Source organism: Vombatus ursinus, unplaced genomic scaffold (assembly GCF_900497805.2).
Source record: "Vombatus ursinus unplaced genomic scaffold, bare-nosed wombat genome assembly UNPS02014811.1, whole genome shotgun sequence".
Classification (NCBI taxonomy): Eukaryota; Metazoa; Chordata; class Mammalia; order Diprotodontia; family Vombatidae; genus Vombatus; species Vombatus ursinus.
Window position 1 is genome coordinate 8,726,349 of NW_020954589.1, and position 21,314 is coordinate 8,747,662.

Consider the following 21,314-nt stretch of genomic DNA (forward strand, 5'->3'; position numbering starts at 1 on the left):
AAAGAAAGAAAGAAAGAAAGAAAGAAAGAAAGAAAGAAAGAAAGAAAATAAGAAAGCTTCCGAAGGAAGGGAGAGAAGGGAAGGGAAGGAAAAGGAGAAGTGAGGAAAGAAAAGATGGATTTATTAGGTAGCTGCTATGTTCCAGGCACTGGGTTAAGTGCTTTACAAATATTTTCTCATTTGATCTTCACAACAACTCTGTGAGTTAAGCTCTATTATTATCCCCGTTTTGCAGTTGAAGAACCTCAGGCAGACAGAAGTTTGTGGAGGGATCCTGTTAACAGTGACTTATACAGGGTCTCACAGCTAATAAGTGTCTGAGGCCAGATTCAAACCCAGGCCTTACTGATCCAAGACCCAGCTTTTTCCCCTGCACCACCCAGCATGTGGGGCATTCTAGCTGCTGCCGTTGCTTCAATGATAAATTAAATACTGTGCATAAACTGTTTTATAAATTTTGAAAGGCCATAACAAAATCTGGTTATTATTATAGGGGAGATGAAAAGTCTATATGAAGAGCCTGGAAGAAGAAAAGGACCAACTCAGTCCAGGAAACTCTGACCCACAGGAGGGCTGAGATGATGCTCGCTTGAGAGAGGCGATGTAACAGGAGGGCTGTTTAGTCTTTGCATCCCTGCTTCTGACACCCCACCCCCAGGGGGAGATGACTGGAGAAATAGGAAGAAGTCAGTCAGAGTCCTGGTTTGGTATGGGGGTACTGGGTCTCTCTTATTTGGAGCTCAGTTGTCCTTTCCCTACCTATATCATACTCCTCCCAAGTGACCTCTTTTCATTGGGATGCACATGTGAGATGTTGAAGGCAACAAGACCTCTCAGAGTAAATGGCATCTCAGATAGAGTTGCCCACTGTTGTAGGCCAGTCCAGTAGGCACTAGGAACAAAAAATTCAAATTAGTCATGGCCTCAAGGAGGTTGCAGGAGGGCTAAAATACGCATGTGACTAACTATGATATTCTGCAGAATGTGTAAAGTAGAAAGGAAATGTCCAAAGTGCAATGAGAATTTTGAGATGACTCACTCTGGGAACATCAGGACATGTAAAAAGGCTTCAGGGCAGCTAGGTGACCCAGTGGCTAGAGAGCCAGGCCTGGAGTGCCAGGCCACCAAATCCAGCCTCAGACACTTACTAGCTGTGTGACCCTGGGCAAGTCTCTTAACCTTGTTTGCCTCAGTTTCCTCATCTGTAAAATGAACTGGAGAAGGAAATGGCAAACCACTTCAGCATCTTTGCCAAGAAAACCCTAAACGGGGTCACGAAGAGTCGGACGTAACTGAGATAATTAAACAACAACACCAACATAAAGACTTCTTTTGAAGGATTTGGAATCTCAGCTGGGCCCTGGAGAGTTTACAGAAGGGATGAGAATGAAAACGAGGGACAGTGAGTCATCAAATTCATCCACAATATTTAACTCGTGTGACAAAAGAATAGAAAGGTGTACTCTATCCTCCTAGTGAAGAGCCATAAGTGAATGATCACATTCTTTGCTCAGAAGGCAATGGGGAGCCACTCAGTGCTTTTGAGTGGAGGCTGAATGTTATCAGAATCATGCACGAGGAACATTACCAGGGCAGCAATGTTGGAAACAGGGAAATGAGGCTATTAGGCAAGAAATGATGAGGGCTAGAACTTGAGTATTTGTAGTAGACAGAAGTAAGAAATGGTCAGATGAAATTTGGTAGTAGAGGTGGGTAGTCTACCATGATAAATAAAGCTGTCTACCCCCAGGGAGAGAGCTGATAAACTCTGAGTGGAGCATATGAGGTTTTGGTTTTTTTTAACTTTTTAAATTTTTCTTGTTCTTTTGTAACATGGTTAATATGAAAATAGGCTTTTTGTGACTTCACATGTATAATTGATATATTGCTTGCTTCTCAAGGAGGATGGGAGGAAAAGAATTTGGAATTTTTTGGAAATTTGGAAATTTTGGAATTTCAAAATTAAAAAAAGGCTTAAATTTTTTACGTATAATTGGAAAATATTTAATGAAATAAATAAAAACATATCTTTTAAAACCAGTTTAAGAAAAAAAGAAGTGTGTGGTCTAGACACACATTGCTTGGTATATTCAAATCCTACTTCTAACATGTTGGACTCCTTATCCTACATTTGCCTAAGGCAACTTCTCAGAATTTAGTTCCTGAGTCAAAATATTCTGTCACTAGTTCCCTAAGGAGATGATCACAGATCCTCACTGTCTTTATTCAGAAGTCTGTTTCCGTTAATACACTCCTGTGGTATTTCACCGGTCACTTAGTAATCTCATCAGTTCCTATGAGTTCAATTATCATCATTAGTGGCTAGCTCATGATAAGCACTTTAAAAATGCTCGTTGCAGGGCCGCTAGGTGGCACAGTGGATAAAACACCAGCCCTGGACCTGAGTTCAAATCCAACCTCAGACACATAACACTCACTAGCTATGTGACTCTGGGCAAGTCACTTAACCCCAATTGCCTTCACCAAAAAAAAAAAAAAATGATTGTTGATTGCTGATTGATCTCTACCCAGCTGATTCTCAGATCTATATATCCAGCCTTAGTGCCTCACCAACTGCCTTTGGACATCTTGAACTAAATGTCTTACAGGGATCTCAAATTTGACATATATAAAGAACTAAAACTTTTCTCTCTTCCCAATTTCCCTATTACTATAGAGATTACAACATTCCTTCCTTCCAGTTACCTCTGTGTTGTCCCTAACTCCTCACTCTTACCTCTTTCATTTCTAATCCGTTGTTGAATCTGGTTGTTTCTACCCTCACAACATCCCTTGTATATGTCCCATCTAGCCACTGCTCTCAGCTGGTCTATTGTAGTATCCTTCTAACTAGTTTTCCTGACTCTAGTACCTATTCTAAATGAATTTCCTTAAAGCATAGTTCTGACTATTCTCCCCTCACCAATAACTCTGGGCACTTCTTATTACCTCTAGGAACAAACATAAAGTCCTCTGTATGACATTTAAGATCCTTCACAATCTAGTTCCTTCCTGTCTTTCTAGTCTTATCACACTTTACTCCCTTCCATGCACTCCATGTTTCAACTGTGCTGGCTTTCTCCCTATTCCTTGTACATGGTGTTCCATCTCCTATCTCTCTGCATTTCCAATAAAACTTGGCTGTAGGGGTAGGTGATGAAATAGAGCCTGGCTTCAGAAAAACCTGGATTCAAATCCCACTTTCTAGCACTAAATTATGCTACTTTGATGTGCCTTAGGCAACTCCTCAGGATTCTTCTTTTGAATCATAAACCAATTAACATACAATATTGATGAACTTCTCTGGGCAACCAACTTTTGACATAATTTTCCTTAAGCCCTCATGACTGCCGGTATCAAAGACCTCGGTCAGCTCTACTTTGTGTGCAGACCTCTGTTCTGCTCCTGGCATTTTTCCTGGAGTTGTTGGGCAGCAAGCACCATATCAACTGTTCCTTGGCCCTTTCTGGAGCCACACTGGCTCTCAGGTAGATGACCATCTTCCAGGTGAAGGATCATCCTATTAAGGAGGATCTGTTGCTGCAATGACTAAGAGAGAGACCCCTCTGTGATTGTCACAGGACAATCTATTTCCTTTACCTTTATAGAGATGGACAATGGAGGCATCCTTGAACTCTTGGGGGATAACCTCCTCTTGCCACATAACTTGGAAAATTTCGGTCAGAGAGCTCCCTAAGCTGTTAATCACTGATCCTTCCCATCATCTTTATTCAGGGGTCTCTTTCTTTTTTAGAACACTGGTGGTGCATTTGAAAGTGTAAGTGAGATTGAAATCAATTAATTTATGTATTCTAGTCTAAATAAATCATTCACTCAAGAAAAAGTAATTAAGCATCTCTCATGCAAAGCACTGTGCTAGTTTCTGGGGCTATGAAGATAAAATATAACAAAATCTCTACTCAAACAGATTATATCTTTATTTTATATGTTACACATTATATTTTAAAATATGTATATATTATATTTATATACTATATCTTTTATTTTATATCAAAACCATTCATGAGTATAATGCTTGGAATATCTTTAGAACATGTCTACCAAGTCTTATGAGGGCAGCTAGGTGTTCCAGTGGATAGACCACCAGGCCTGGAGTCAGGAAGACCTGAGTTCAAATCTGGTTTCAGATGCTTCCTAGCTGTGTGATCCTGGGCAAGTCACTTAACCCTGTTTACCTCAGTTTCTTGTGCAAAATGAGTGGGAGAAGGAAATGGCAAACCATTTTACTATCTTTGCCAAGAAAACCTCAAATGGGATCACAGAGAGTCAGACACAACTGCAAAATGACTGAACGACGATAATCAAACTTTATGTGATTTTAAAAAATCTTTTGTTTGGAGGGGGTGTTCACTCCAGGAGTTCCCCATGGTAAGGAAATTACAGATCCTCTTTATCTGAATCAAATTTGTTCAGGCAGCTAGCTGGCATAGTGGAGAGACTGCTGGACTTGAAAGTCAGGGAGATCTGAGTTCATGGTGAGACATTTATTAGCTGTTTGACCCACTTACCTCAATTTCCTCCTTTATTAAATGAGAAGTTTGGATTATATGACCTCTAAGTTCCATTCCAGCTCTAAAACTATGATGTCTATGACTGGATATAGCAGCTAAGGGGGGAATGGAAAAGTTCAAATTGAGAAGTTAGTGGGGAGGGACATGTTTTGGGGGAAGAAGAATATTTCAACTTTCACCCAATTTGGTGGGATATCCAGGTTGAGATATCTATAGAAAATTAGAAGCACAAGATTAGATCTCTGAGGAGAAGCCAATAGTTGAAATAAGGATTTGAGAATTGAATTGAAAGCATGGTAGTGGATGAGATCACCAAGAAAGAGAAGAGAAGCTAGAAGAAAGCCTTGGAGGATAGATACCCATGTTCAGAGGTCAGGAAGAGGATGAGGAGCCAGGAAAAGGAGACAGAGAAGGAACAATTAGAGCAGAGGTTCCCAAACTTATTTGGCCTATTACCCGCTTTTCAAAAAAATAATTCCTCAGTGCCCCCTGGAAAGCTACTTTCTTTAACCCTTTAATTTTTTTTAAATTTACATCACTTCAAAAAAAATGTGTATTTTTTTGAAATGATGCATCTTAAATTTAGTAATTTATTGTAAAGTTGTGGGTTTTTTTCCTGCATTGAAAATTTGATGACTCAATATCATGTAATGTAACCATACAGAATCATATCGTAAACAAGTAATTACACATATATATTCCTGCCAAAGTATGCTGGACTTCCTGACAATGTACTACACTCTCACCTGCCAACACTTGCTTGTTAAGACCCGTTGGTGTACTTGACCACTGATCAGTATAACTTGCATTTTGTGTGTTTATTTGAAAAATAATGTAATCACTATGACTTTAAAGCTATTACACAACAGATGAAACATGTACTAACATGCTTTTCAAAATTTTCATCTCTTTTTTCCTTATGCTTCCATCCCCATGTTATTTTTGTTCAATGTCCCCAAATTGCACCCAAGACTACGACCACCCCCCTGGATTGTTCAAGCACCCTCCAGGGGGCGGTATCACCCACTTTGGGAACTTAGGAATTAGAGGACTAAGAGAAGGACTTTAAAAGTATATTGTCATGGAAGAAAGGGAAGAGAAAAGTATCAAGATAGAAGGAGTGGTCAGCAGTGTCATATATTTCAGAGTGACCAGTGGGAGTAGCAGGGTTACCTCATCCTCTGAGATTTTAGGAAAAGAATTCTTCCACCACCACCCTGTGATTTTCTGGGATAGCCTGTCTTCAGCCAGTCAATAAACAAGCTTTTGTTAACTGATTACCATATGCCAAGCCCTTTGCTAAGTGTTGGATGCACAAATTAAAAATGGAGACAGCCCTTGCCCTCAAGAAAAATTCTATTAGGGGCATACACCACACAGAAAAGAGAATGGTGGCCAAGGAAGGGAGGGAGTTTTGCTTTAGGAAGTCCAGAAATAGATGAGTACATATTCCTTCTCCTTCCAGTAATAATGGTAATACTGATTTTGATTATTGTTCCCTGAGCAAGAGATGAAAGGAGTATGGGGCCCAGTAGCGGGACAGATGGCAAGATCCCACTCTGGCATCCTAGTGAATGGTTAAATGGGACTAAATCATTGCCCTGGGGCAAAGGGGAGGGGAAAAGGGATGCATTTCACAGTAGACTGTATACTCCATGAGGTCAGGGACTCTATAAATTTTTTCACACTTCCAACTCTCTACATTACAGCCCATAAGTGCTCAGTTAATTTTTGTTGGATATATAAATGAATCAATCATGTGCTGGTTTGGGTGGTCTGCCTGAATCCTATATTTCTCATGCTGGGCATCAGTTTTCAAGTTGGCATTGATTATCATAAGACAAATACTAATGAACCCACTCTAGGGATTATCAAAACTCCTTTCCCATTAATGAGGCAACATTTCTGGGGCACCTGCTCGGTACTCAGCTCTGTACTAGGCACCAGTGAGGTTTACATAAGTACCACATTTTTTCATTCAATCCATTTACAACGAACATTTGTGCTACAAAAATAAACAAGGCTGTTTTCCTGCCCTTGAGCCCTCACTCAAGTAGGGGAGATGAGACAGTTTTGTCAACAATTTGAATACAAATTAGAATCTAATTGCATAAGAGATGTACAAAGCCTGGTGCTCTTAGCTTCTGGCACAGTAACATACATGATAAAAGCTCAGATTTTTATAGCATTCTATGGCTTATTGAGTGCTTTTCTCACAACAGCTCAGTAAGATAATTAGCTTATATTTATATAGCTACTTAAGTCACATTCATCAACTCATTTCATCTTCAAAACAAGCCTGGGAAATAAGTCATGAAGCTATTGTCATTCCCATTTTACAGATGAGGAAACTGAGGCTCAGGAAAAGTGTGATGTTTAAATCCTAACAGTCCATATCATATAGCTTCAAGGATTTTCAGATCAAGATGCAGTAACTCAGATTCAAACAAGACTACTGTCTCAAGATGACTCTGTGTGTGTGTGTGTGTGTGTGTGTGTGTGTGGTTAGCATAGTGACACTTTGTATTGCTTCATATTCCCCAGGTAGTGCATTCAACATGCTGGGAGCCTTCCTCTAGTTCTTTTAATACTGTGGACTCCAGTGAAGCACCCATGTTATATCTATCATTTATCCCTTGTTCTCAAGGGATGAGCTACATGAGTAGCTCACTGTCTTTTTCCGGTCATATTATTCTGATGATGATCTTTACAACTTTTCTTTTATACAATTCTTGGTTATTCCATCACTTGGTAGAAAAGGAATAAGCATTCATTCATTCATTTATTTATTTATTTTGAGGCAATGGGGGTTAAGTGACTTGCCCAGGGTCACACAGCTAGTTAGTAAGTGCCTGAGACCGGATTTGAACTCAGGTCCTGCTGATTCCAGGTCCAGGGCTCTAACCATTACGTCACATTGGAGGTGGTTATGCAGGTAGAGCAAGAAATGTCAGGAATGATATGGGCACAGCCCTTTCTTCTTGCTCAAGCATGTGGATTCTCTGTGATGCTGAATTAGCAGAGTACAGAAATCCCCTACCTAACTGGAAGTCCATGGAGGTACTCAGTGTGATGAACAACAATTCCCCAAGCCCATCATAGCCAGAAGTGAGTGTCTGATGTAGCTTATTCTGGGCTAAGGTGTACTCATCTTCCCTTCGTCCTATCTGTCCTAGTCTTCCCGGGCTTGGGTCAACACTTCCTTGAGGGCTGGCCAGGACATGGCAACAATTGTTACAGATCTGGTTTCAGTCCAGCAGCCTACACCATCTAAACTAGATACTTCTTATTCTCCCTAATGGTAGTTAACTCGGGCTCAGCTCCCAAGGATGGGACTTTGGGGGCAGCCACGAAAGTGGAAATTTGTAATGGGGTTGGAGGCAGCAGTTAAGACTAGGTGGGGGGGGGAACCAAACCCAAACTTGGGCTAGTGAAGAGAACAATGGTCTCCAAGCATTTGTAATAGTGCACTTATGTCATGATAAAATTTGTGAGCACACAATTCCATGCTATCACTTAGCAGAAAGCAAACTGCTTTATCACAATACCAAAGCCTCACCAAGAATGTTGTCCAGTGACCCCTGGGTACTGTACTGGCAGCAATGCAGAGGGGGACCATCAGTTCCTGATTGCAGAAAATTCTACTGCCCATGTGAATGTCCACCCTGCTAGTAGCTACTCTACTGCCCCGTGGGGCACCAGGATTGCTCCAAACCTGCCTCCAAAATGGCTTACAGCTCAGCTAATTAAGAAAATAGATAGAGAGGCACTGAATTCTGGCTTCTTGGCAAACTTGCTGGAAGGATGACAAGTCTATTTCATCTTCTGTTTTTCCCTTTTATTTTGTTTTCTTTTTCTCAATCACATGTAAACAAAAATTTTTAACATTTGTTTTGGGTTTTTTTAGGCAGTTGGGGTTAAGTGACTTGCCCAGGGTCACAAAGCTAGTAAGTGTCAAGTGTTTTTTGGTCAGAGGCCGGATTTGAACTCAGGTACTCCTGACCTCAGGGCCAGTGCTCTATCTACTGCACCACCTAGCTGCCCCTAACCCCTAACATTTGTTTTTTTAAAAAAGTTTTGAGTTCGCTATCCTTTCCCTCTTTCCCCTCCCCCTCTTTGAGAAGGCAAGTAAGTTGATATAGATATACATGTGCAGTCATGCAAAACATTTCCATATTAGCCATGTTGCAAAAGAAAACACACACCAAAAAACAACAACAACAACAACCCTAGAATAATAAAGAAAGTTTAAAAAAAAAAAGTATGCTTTGATCCACATTCAGACTACAGCAGTTCTTTTCCTGGAGGTAGATAGCATTTTTTCATCACAAATCCTTGGAATTGTATTGGATCGTTGTATTGCTGAGAATAGCTAAGTCATTCACAGTTGATCATCGTGCAATATTGCTGTTATTGTATACATTATTCTCCTGGTTGTAGGATTCATTATTAAAGAGTTCCTTTGCTAATGTAAATTTTGTTCATTGGTTATTTGCCTTTTGAAAAGATGGTTTGCTAAGTAAAAATAAGATCACTTTAATTGCATCCTGGAACTTATAGAAAGCCAATTATATTAAATCCAACAGTCTAGAAGAGCACCCCCCTCCCCCAGTTTGACAATCAACAGATTGCTGAGGGGGGGGCTGAGAGAATTTTATGAATTTATTTGCAATTTGTATTTTTAAGCTTTTCTAAAAAAGCTTTTCAGAAAGAAGAAGCTATGTCGAACTAGCACCTTTGCCCTGGACTAATACTCTCATGAGCAAATCTCATTATGTCCAAACAAGATGATCCAAGCACTGGGGGAGAAATACTATAGTCCCTTACAGGGAAAGACAGCAATTTTTCTTATTGGACACCACATGCTTTTCCAGGGGAAGAAACCCAAGAGGCAAGGGAGAGAGGAGTTGCAGCTCTTGGGACCTCCTTCAGCCCCTGCTTTTGACATTCTCTAAATAAAAAACCTAGGTTCTAGATGCTGAGTCACTCACTGCTCTGGACCAGACTCTTGCTGTTTAAAGGGAGAACTGTTGTACCAGGGAGATCCAGTAGCACCAGATGATAGGGAACACAAGATGGGAGCAGACAAAACATGAACTGAGCAAGTGAAAGCAAATCAAGAGATTTACACCACTGGAGGGGTGGTCAGGAAGAATTGACCCGAGGCTGTGTGCTGGGATCCTGGATGAAGCAAAATGCCCCAAATGGATGAAGCAGGGTGGATTTGTATAAGGTTCTTGTCTGGGTCAAACACGACCAGGTACTGGCGGCAGAGAACCTGGAGCTCCGATTCAGGGCATAGGTCAAGGCTGGTGCTGACATTGGGGGAGGAAAGGACACAAAGGTATATTAGTGGGGAGGAGGGAGGGACAGAGAAAAAGAGAGGGAGAGAGGGAGAGAAGAAGGGGAGGAAGAGGAGGGAGGGAGAGAGAGAGAGAGAGAGAGAGAGAGAGAGAGAGAGAGCGAAACTAATGCAGGTCAACACGATCTTAGCAATTTACAGTCTAAAACTTAGGACACTAAGCCATGAGAGGTTCAATGGTTTGCCTAGGGTCACCCAGCCAGTACCTGTCAAAGATGGGAATTGAACCCAAGTCTTCCTGACTCCAAGGGCTGGCTCTCTATCCACCATAGACAATATTTATATATTATTACAGCAAATCATTCCTAAAACCTAAGGAATAGAAGGTTTGATACTATGAAACTGGTTGTCTGTTCCTCTTAATTCCAGGACACAGCACAGGCAGAATGGTCCAATTCTCCAGAACTAGATCTAGATGCATTTCTGTCCCCAAAGCCAGTTCGAGAGGCTGGAGGATCGGGACTGAGCCTGAGGTCTGGCAGGGAAGAGCTCTCGGGTCCATGGAGCGCAAGGTGTCTCTTGGCTTTAAACAGCATGTGAGGAGGTGAGTGGACTTAGAGATCCGGGGATGTGCAGGGCAGTGGAAGAGGGGAAACCAAGACAAGGACCAATCAGCAACAGGCTCGTAGTGAATGGTTCAGCAACTGATGAGAATCAGTCCTCTCCACCCTCTACTGCCACCTCCACGCTCTCCCTCCCTTTCACGGTTCAGCTCGAGGGTGATTGGACAGTTACAGTGTTATTTCAGCAGAGAGTCAGAGCATGGGCGCCACATGGAGAGATGCGTCATTTAACCTGGAGGAGTTCAAGGACATTGACCAAGTTGGGGGTGTTGGTGACCATGATCTTGAGCTGGGGCTTCGGGATACTGAGGGCTGGGAGAGGGACCTAGACAAAGAGAGACACACACAGAGATAGAGAGATGGAGACAGAAACAGACAGAGACAGAGACAGAGATCCTAGAGAAGAAATGGGCACAGGTGGACACGGTGGGCAGACACAGTTATGAGATGTGCGGGTCCTTCACTGGCAGACAAGAGGAGAAGATGGGTGGGGGCATTTCAGAGAAGAGTGAATGTGGGGGCAGAGGTTAGTGTGAGGTGAATGGGAAGAGAAATGAGTGAAGTCAATTAGAGGCAAAGGTGAGTGTGGGGACAGAGGTATGACATCAGCATGGGGGCTAAAGGGGGCAGAGATGAACCTGAGACCTGTGGGGAAGGGCAGAGGTGAATATTAGGTAAGCATGGAGGGGTGAGTGGGGAAAGAGGTGAATATAAGGTGAGCATGGGGGCAGGGTGAGTTGAGGTAGGAATGAGTATGGAGACATATATGTAGGAGGTGAGCATAGGGAGAGAGAAAAGTGTGGGGGCAGAAGTATGAGGAAGAAGTATGCAGTGGAGAGAGAGGTAATACTGGGAGGGCTGCCTCTTGCCTCCAGTTTCTAGTGAAGGGGTGTATAACCTTTGTATCTTGAACCCTTTAGAAGTCTGGTGAAACCCATGGACCTCTTCTTAGAATAATCTTTTTAAATGTATAAAATACATAGAATTTTTGGGGACACCCTCAAAAATACATAGAAACCAAAGGTTAGTAATAGTAAAGATATAATTTTTTTTCCCATTCAAGTTCACAGACCCCCTTGAAATATGTCTACAGACTTCAGGTCAAGGAACTCTGAGATCCTGGATCTGTCAGGCCTAGATCAACCCATTAAACCTTAAAGGCTTTCTCTGTTATAAGCTTCACTGTGGTGTTAGGTGAGGATAGGTTGGAACCAGAGGTCCCCACCACAGAGGAGAGCTGAGGGGCTCTTGGGAGCCCCAGGAATGAACACACATAAGAAAGGACTGAGGGAGAGAGAATATCCTGGTTCCTCAGATCGGCCTGTGCATATCCTCCAGAGATGATCAGTCCTAGAGATGACAAAAAAATGGGAAATACCAAAGCCAATATGGGACTGTGGGGAAAGAAAGAAAGAGGAGAGCTGGGAGACCAGGGAGAAGGTAGTAACATTTGGGGACAGATACTTCATAGGAGGACATTTGAGAAAGGAGAATTCTGGCCTCAGTTTCTCACAAGGCCTTCCAAATGAGCATCTCCTCAGAGTAGAGGGCCTGAGTCCTCCCTGAGAACCAGCCACAGACATATGAACAAGAAAGGAATCTGTCCAGTCTCAGCCCATATTTTCATCCTCTCTTTCCATCTCTGTTCTCTCCTGCCTGGCTGTTGTTTTTTAAATACAGAAAAGACCCAACCCCAGGAGCACTGCAATCTACTTGTCTCCTCAGAAGCTTAAAACGACACTAAGGTGCTTGGGACACCCTGTATAGTTAAGAAATTATTTGTTCTTTGAATGTTAGATAGAATTCACTGACAACTCCACCTGAAAACCTGCCCTTTTAGGTGACAGCTCATTAATCCTTCTGTTGAAGTATGGTGATTACAATGAGATAGTGAACGGTTAATCAGACTTGGAAAGGATTTGTTGATTATAATTATCCTAATAGTACAATCCTGACTTTATGCTTTTTTCCCTGTATGTCAAAAAGATGTTTTATTGATGAAGCTTTGGAGTTTGATAGCAATGTGTCCTGGTGTGTTGATTGTGACATTTCTCTTTCAGGGTATCCAGTAAACCATAGTCTGTCCATTGACCTTTTTATTTTAATTGATGACTTTTGTTGTTATATCACATTAATTTTGAAATATATTCCTCCTACCTCTCCTACCCAAAAAAGTTATACCTTAATATAAAGATTTTAAAATAGAAAAAAAAAAACAGTTCAGCAGCTGTGCCTGAGGGTGTGTGCACTATTCTACACCCATAGCCCCTCACTTCTGCAAAAGGAGAAAAGCACATTTTCTCAATTCTTTTCCAGGAGCAAACTTGGTTATTATATAATGTATCTATCCATTGATCTTTTTGCTCCTGGAACATGTTCTCAAATCTTTTCCTGATAATACTGGTGTGAAAGAGTGAATTGTAGGTACAAGCCTGCCAGAATTTTTAAAAAAATTTAATTTTTTTTTCAGCCAAAGACAAGGTTTATTAGAACATTCACCATATAGGGCAGACTCTTAAAGAGTCTGAACATTAGTAAGCTGTGGCTAGATTATAAGAATCTAAGCATCTTAATGGAGACAAGATGGACCTTATATACAGAAAGACTATGGGAGGGATCTAGGAGTGGCCAAGTGGTCTATGAGGCAATAGAATTCCAGGGACCTGGACCACATGGCCAAGGGAGAATGGAGCCTAGCTAGGATTAAGGGTGGGAAATGGCCAGGGGCCATACGTAGGGAGGTAAAACAATGGAGGGGAGATTGGGTGTAGCCACAATGAAAGGCCAGTTGATGGGATTACAGCCTCAAGTGAATACCAGAGATCTGGCCTTGTGGGAAAGTCGAGGGTTTTTCCTTTCTGGGGCCCAGATCCCAACCCCATCATTCCCTCCTCAAACAAATGGGACCCAAATTCTTTTGGAGTAAGGGGCAAAGGTCTCAGCTTCTGAAACTGCTTCCTGCTGGCAAGAGGCATAGAGCTGTGCCTGCCTCGAGGGGGTCTCAGAGAGGAAGTTGACTGGAACTGAGCACAGGCTGCATCCAGGAACGATGGGGGACACTGGTTGGTACTCGCTGTTTGCTACCAACTGTAGGTGAATGGCCTGTAGTCCAAGTTCAAAGGCCAGCTTCTTTACCTTGAACAGGATGTGCTGAACCTGGGTGATGCTTCCAGGCAAGGGTTGCCCCAGAGCCCAAGGCCATTGCCAGTGGAGCCCATGCTGTAGCTGCTGCCCTTCCCCCCTCTTTCCTTTCCCAGGTGGGGGAGGGCAAAATTAAAGGTGTTTCAAAACTCTCTAATGATCAATCACAAAACTTCCAGAATCTGCCAAGATATTTTTAGCTGTTCTAACTTTCCCTGTAACCTCCATAAAGGAGGATTCAGAGGTACAGAGGGAAGGAAGGAAGTAAGCCTCAGGAAACCAAAAAGCAACTGCAATTTTCCCCAATTCCCTAGCGCCGAGGGAATTAACAGATACACTTCTGGATAGGGCGTCCATCCTTGTCCTCTATGCTGTGGAAGGTGTACCCAGGTCTATGGCCTCCAACTGACCCAGTGGACCAAGAGCCTAAGAGCATCAGGCTGAGTGCAAGACAGCCTCGTAACTGTCTGCCTGAAAAACACCTCCAAGCCTTGGTGCTTAGAGAGCAACCCTAACTGCAAAGCAAGAAAGGAGGGAGGGGAGGCTTACATATCTTCCAGTCTTAGCTGGAGAAGAACTTGGAGTTAGGCAGTTTTCCCAAACGGGCCACCAAAATGATGCGGTTTGGGGGTTCAGGGGTGCTGGGACCCCAAAATCACAACATGTGAGTCCTGCCTGAAAGAATTCGACCCAAGCCTTCTCTCAGCCAAAGACAAAGTTTATTAGAACATTCACCATATAGGGCAGACTCTTAAGGAGTCTGAACACTAGTAAGCTGTGGCTAGATTATAAGAATCTAAGGCTAAAAATTTAATTTTTTAACATTCACTTTTTAATTTTGAGTCCAAATTCTCTTCTTCCAGCCCCTCCCCAACCCGTTTAGAAGGCAAGCAATATGATACCCATTATACATGTGAAGTCATGCAAAACATTTCCATATTGCAGCCAGAAACTTTTAAAAATTAATTTATTATTGGTCTAATTCAAACATTTTTCTACTTTGATTTGTTTTTTGTTTTTTTTAATTTTTAGGCAATTGGGGTTAAGTGACTTGCCCAAGGTCACACAGCTAGTGTCAGGTGTTTGGTCTGAGGCCAGATTTGAACTCAGGTCCTCCTGACTTCAGGGCCAGTGCTCTATCCACTGTACCACCTAGCTGCCCCCATTTTCCTACTTTGAGAGAGAAATGTCCACACAGGTTCTCATCATGCTCTTTGGCATCTCTCTACATAAGTTATTTTATTATTTTGCCTAATTTCATTCTTAGAGAGATTTTATTCATTGAAATACCTTCACAGAGGACTTTCAAGTATTAAGTATTGCCTTAATCCATAAGAATATTTGTTATTTAGTGTGAAACATCCCTCCTTTCTTTACCTCCTGTTTTCATTCTTCATTTTGCCATCTTACTCATTCTCCCATAGCCCCCTTTTCTTCTGAAGAGACTGCAGCAGTTATTTTCCCTTCATTATTTGCCATTCACTTGATTAAAGTACATCACACATTTTCCTCTATCTTTTTCCTTCTACTCTTCTGTGTGTTTTCCCATAATGCAGTTTTGTTGTTATTGTTTAGTTGTTCAGTCAAGTCCAAATCTTTGTGACCCCATTTGGAGTTTTCTTGGCAGAGATACTGGAGTGTCTGCCATTTCCTTCTCCAGCTCATTTTACAGATGAGGAAACTGAGGCAAACAGAGATTAAATGACTTGCCGAGGGTCACACAACCAGTAAGTGTCTGAGGTCAGATTTGGACTCAGATCCTCCTTACTCCAGGCCTAGCACTCTATCCACTGTGCCACTTAGCTGCCCCTATTCTGCTGTTTAGATCCATAGAAAACATTGATTCACAGGTAGACAGGGTGGTGAGGTGCTTTTTCCTCCAGCATTACTTCTTCTGTTTAAATTCTGTTTTCATCTTTCATCACATCTACTCGAGTACCTTTAGAAAGAATTTTCTTAATGGTCCCTCTTGTTATTTTATTGTTGTTCTTATTGTTTTTGACCCTATAAATAACACCCTTTGGTAATTTATTTCATTATTTGTGCTTTTCTTGGTATCTGTATTTATTTACCTTCTTGTGTTTCTGGAGTATATATAAAGCAGAAAATCTGCTAATATGTTTTGGTGTAAGAATGGTTCAAATGCTGATGATTTGTGTGGATTTATTTGATATCCTACCAGTTTGCTGAAATTATTTCAATAAATTTTTAGTTGACTTCAGGGTTCTTTAAGTATACTATAATATCATCTGCAAAAAATGATAATTTTGTTTCTTCTTAACCTATGGTGATTCTCTCAATTTCTTTTTCTAATCTTATTGGATTTATATCAGGAAAGCATTATTGGTTTAACATGAGAAAAACTATAAACTTAACCATATTAATAACATTATTAACAAAAGCCATGTAATTATACTAATTGATGTAGAAAAAGTTTTTGACAAAATACATTTCTATTAAAAACTTTACAAAGCATAGGAATAAATGGACTTCTCTTTAAAATAATAAACAGTATATATCTAAATCCAAGAGCTACTATTGTTTGTAACAGACACAAATCTTTTCCAATAAATTCAGAAGTGAAACAAGGATGTCTGTTATTACCACTTCTACTTGACATAGCGCTAGGAAGAAACCAAGAAAAATAGAGGAAATAACCATAGATAAAGAAGAAACAAGATTATCACTTTTTGCAAATAATATGATGGTATATATGAAGAACTCCAAAGAGTCAGTTTAGGGGCAGCTAGGTGATACAGTGGATAGAGCACTGGGCCTGCAGTCAGGAGGACCTGAGTCCAAATTCAGCCTCAGACACTTGACACTTACTAGCTGTGTGACCCTGGGCAAGTCACTTAACCCCATTGCCTAGCCCAAAAAAAAAAATAAGAGTCAGCTTAAAAATGACCTCAGACAATGAATAATTGCAGTAGACTTTCAGGATACAAATCTACATAATCATTAGCATTTCTATATAATGCCAGTAAAATCCAGCAGGATGAGATAGAAAGAGAAATTCCATTTAAAATTACTACAGAAGATTCTAAAATATTTGGGAGTCTACCTTCCAAGACGTATAGAAACTATATAAATCCAACTACAAATAGAAATAAAGATAGTCCTAAATACTTTGAAAAATATTAATCGCTCATGGGTAGGACAAGTCAGTTTAATAAAAATGACAATACTACCTAGATTAATTTATTCAGTGTCATACCAATCACACTACCAGAGGATTACTTTATAGAACTAGAAAAAAATAATAACAAAATTCATACGGAGGCAAAAAAGGTCAAACATCTCAAGAGGAATATTGATAAGAACTGGGAACAAATCAGGGCTAGCAGTGCCAGATCTCAAATCATATTACAAAGCAGTAACTAATTTTTTAGAATAAGTTCCAGATAAAATAGATCAATCAGTGAAATAGATTAGGTACACAACATATGGCAGGCAACAGGCATCTAAGTGCTTATTTGTGCTAGACAGTGTGCTAAGTACTAGAAATACAAATACAAGCAAAAAGAAAGACATTCTAATGGGGAAGACAATATATAAAAGGAAGCTGAAAATAGAAGGGGGGAGGGGAATGAAGGGGTTGTTGTTGCTCAGTTGTTTTTCAGTCTTGTCAAACTCTCTGTGACTTCATTTGGGGTTTTCTTGGCAGAGATACTAGAGTGGTTTGCCATTTCCTTCTTCAGCTCATTTTGCAGATGAGGAAACTGAGGCAAACAGGGTTAGGTGACTTGCCCAGAGTCACACAGCTAGTAAACATCTGCCGGTAAGATTTGAACTCAGTGTGCTCCATTCTGGAGAGCTATTTGTAACTATGCCCAAAGGGCTATAAAACTGCATACCCTTTGACCCAGCAAAACCACTTCTAGGTTTGTATCCCAAAGACATCGTAAAAAAGGGAAAAGGACCCACATGTACAAAAATATTTGTAACAGCTCTTTTTGTGATGACCAAGAATTGGACTTCAGAAAAACTTGGAAAGACATATATGAACTGATGCTGAGTGAAGTGAGCAGAACCAGGAGAACATTGTGCACGGTAACAGCAACATTGTGCGATGACTGACTTTGATAGACTTAGTTTTTCTCAGCAATGCAAGGATCTAAGACAACTCCAAAAGACTCACAATGGAAAATGCTGTCCACATCCAGAGAAAGAACTATGGAATCTGAGTGCAGATGGAAGCATACTATTCTCTCTCCCTTTTCTTTCATTGTTTTGTTTTAATTCTTCTTTCTCATGGTTCCTCCCATTGCTTCTAATTCTTCTTTACATCATGACTAATGTGAAAATATGCTTAATATGAATGTATAAGCAGAGCCTATATCAGATTGCATGCCATCTTGGGGAGGGGAAAGGGAGAGAGAAAATGTAAAACTCAAAATCTTATGGAAGTGAATGTTGAAAACTAAAAATAAATAAATTGTTTTTAAAAAGAAAAAAAATATTTGAACTCAAGAAGATGAGTCCTCCTGACTCGGGGCCTGGCACTCTATTCCTGTTGGGGTGGGGGGATGAAGAATGATGGAAATTCAGGACAGCAGGAACATATAATGCCAATAGAAGCCCCCTTCCTATCTTCAAACCATGGCTCTTCCTTTTCTTGAGCTTAATACCCCAAAGCTTCATCTCTTCCATCCCAGCCCTTCCCAGGATTTGGACATGGTAATTTCCTGCCTCTTCTCTGCCCCTCCCTCAAACTCCCCCCTCACATTCCTCAGCCCCACGGTAATTAGTTACAGTTCTTGGTCTCTGGGGACAGGAGAGAGGAAAGGAAACCTGAAGGATGTAGGGGCTGGCAGGAGGGTGGGGCTGAAGAGAACAAGGGGTCTCTTGTTATATGGAGAGTGTGGTTTGGAGGCCTAGGGAGATTAAGGGAAGAAACTTGGAGCCTTGTGGAAAGACTGGTGTGTTGGAGGCATTTGGGATTCAGGGATGGGACTAGAGGACTGGGCTCAGATTCTGCCTGGAGGCCTAAATGGAAAATGGGGACACAAGAGAGCTCTGGCACTTGGGGGCTTAGCTGGTATTGGAATGGGTGATCGTGACGTCTAGGTTGGCATTGATTACTGTGATATACATAGATAGGTGAATGGATGTATAACTAGCTAGTTAATTAGCTAGATAGATAGCTAGAAAGACACATTAAGTGCTTGCTATGTTCCAGGGACTGTGCTAAGCTCTGGATTTACAAATACAAGTGAGCAAAGGCATTCCCTACCCTCAAGGAATTTATGTTCTAATGGGAGGCATCAACTCATATAAGGGTGCTGGAAAAGGGGGGAGGGGAGGAAGGGTACCCATGAGGGGCAATGTCACAGCAATTGAGAAGGATGTGGAGTCTGGAGAGAGTCAGGGAGGGTAAGGTGAAGCATAGCTGAGGTCCTTACCAAAATGGTGGTCCCACGGCACCACTAATGAGGAGAGGAGGGCGCCAGGGCAGAGGTTTCCATCATAGCAATGTGATGTATGAGGAGAAGAAGGTGGAGTCTGGAGAGAGGCCATGAAAGAGTGGAATAAAATCCAGAGGAAGCCAATCTGAAGTGAGACAGTATAAAACTCTGCCTCCAGAAACTCTGACAAAACTGTATCCTGAGGGGACCCCAGAAACGCACGTGTTACCTCCCCAGAAAGTGTGACTGCCTTCCATCCAGATGTTCTGTCTGATCATGTGGGGCAAATTAGGATGTGCTCCTAGCCATGGTAACCTAGCTTCAGTGTTTGCAACAGAATCACCAAATGATCAAATGGAATGGAACCTCTGGGGAGAAACAGCTAGTCCATTCAGCCCCTTCATTTTAGAGGTGAGGAAACAGAGGCCCAGAGAAGGAACTCTGGAAAAACTATGGTGCTCTGGAGGAAAAACATTGGTAAATACTGTCACTTGTTGTTGAGTCATTTTTCAGTTGTGTCTGACTTTTCCTGACCCCATTTGGGGTTGTCTTGGCAAAAGACATTGGAATGGTTTGCCATTTCCTTCTCCACTTCATTTTACAGATGAGGAAATTGAGACAAACAGGGTAAGTGACATGCGTAGGGTCACATAGCTAGTAAGTGTCTGAGGACAGATTTGAACTCAGCAAGATGAGTCTTCCTGATTCCAGGCCCAGGGCTCTATCCACTTCACCACCTCGCTGCTCCAAACGCTGTCAGAACTTGTTCAAATTTATTTCATTTTTCCTTGAGGAGGTGGCTCAGTGGATAGAATGTACGGCCTGGAGTCAAGAAGACTTACCTTCTGGCCTCAGACATTTGCTAACTATGTGACCCTGAGCAAGTCACATAATCCTGTTTGCCTCAGTTTTTTCATCTGTAAAATGAGCTGGAGAAGGAAATGGAAAACCACTCCAGTATCTTTGCCGAGAAAAACGCCAAAGTGGTCACAAAATCAGACACAACTGAAAAACAACTGAACAGCAACAACAACAACAAAAAAAACTTTCAGAGAGCCGAGGCATAATACATGTTACCCACAAGTCTCTTCTCTTCCTTTTTCATTCAGCGGCCAAGATGCCAAAAGGGAAGAAGGTCAAGGGGAAGAAGGTGGCTCCAGCCCCTGCTGTAGTAAAGAAGTGGGAGGCCAAGAAAGTGCTCAATGCTTTGTTTGAGAAGTGGCCCAAGAACTCTGCCATTGGTTAGGACAGCCAGCCTAAAACGGACCTTATTCGATTTGTCAAATGGCACCTTGGTACATCAGATCTGTCCTTTATAAGCTTTTGAAAGTTCCACCAGCAATTAGCCAGCTCACCCAGGCTTTGGATCGGCAGACAGCTACTCTACTGCATAAACTGGCTCACAAGAATTGACCTGAGACAAAGCAAAAGAAGCAAAGGCTGCTGGCTGGGGCTGAACGAAAAGCTGCAGGCAAAGGAGATGTCCCCACCAAGAGATCACCTGTCCTCAGAGCAGGTGTTACCACTGCTACTGCCCTGGTAGAAAACAAGAAAGCACAGCTGGTAGTGATTGCACACCACGTGGACCCCACTGAGCTAGTGGTCTTCCTGCCTGCCTTGTGCTGAAAAATGGGGGGTCCTTACTGTATTATCAAAGGTAAAGCCAGACTGGGTCGCTTAGTTCTCAGAAAGACATGCACAAGCATTGCCTTCACACAGGTTAACCTTGAAGATAAGGGACCCCTGGCTAAGCTGGTAGAAGCCGCTAGAACCAATTACAACGGACAGATATGATGAGATCTGTCGTCACTGGCGTGGCAGTGTTCTGGGTCCAAAATCGGTGGCTCTTATTGCCAAACTGGAAAAGGCAAAAGTTAAGGAACTTGCAACCAAATTGGGTTAAATGTATATGTTATTTTTCCCTCCATAAAAATAAAAATTTAAACAAAATTTTAAAAAGGGGGGGGCCTTTCTCTACAACATTCACTTCCCCTCACTTTCGCAACCTTTTTTTTGCCTGAAAAGTGAGGAAATGTCACATTTTAGAGAAAGCAAAATACTTTTATGGAGTAACACCTCTATCTACTGGTTGTTTTGTGTACTGCATGGCTGGTTTTATAGGAGACTGACCTGAAAGTTTGCAGATAACATCTAAATAAATCCTAAAATCAGAAAGGACCTCTCAGATCTAGTCTAATCCCCTTAAGATAAGGCACTCCCAGTGACAGCATTCTTTATCTTAGGCCTTGCAGCCTCTTCCTCAAATTAGCAAACATGTAAAATGTAGTAAAATCTCTTAGGATGGGAA

The 21,314-nt window shown here is 41.7% G+C and overlaps 1 pseudogene; it reads left to right on the forward strand.

Moving 5' to 3' along the window:
* The first annotated feature begins 20,108 nt into the window (after nt 1-20,108).
* On the forward strand, nt 20,109-20,909 carry LOC114053338 (annotated as a pseudogene).
* The last annotated feature ends 405 nt before the right edge of the window (nt 20,910-21,314 follow it).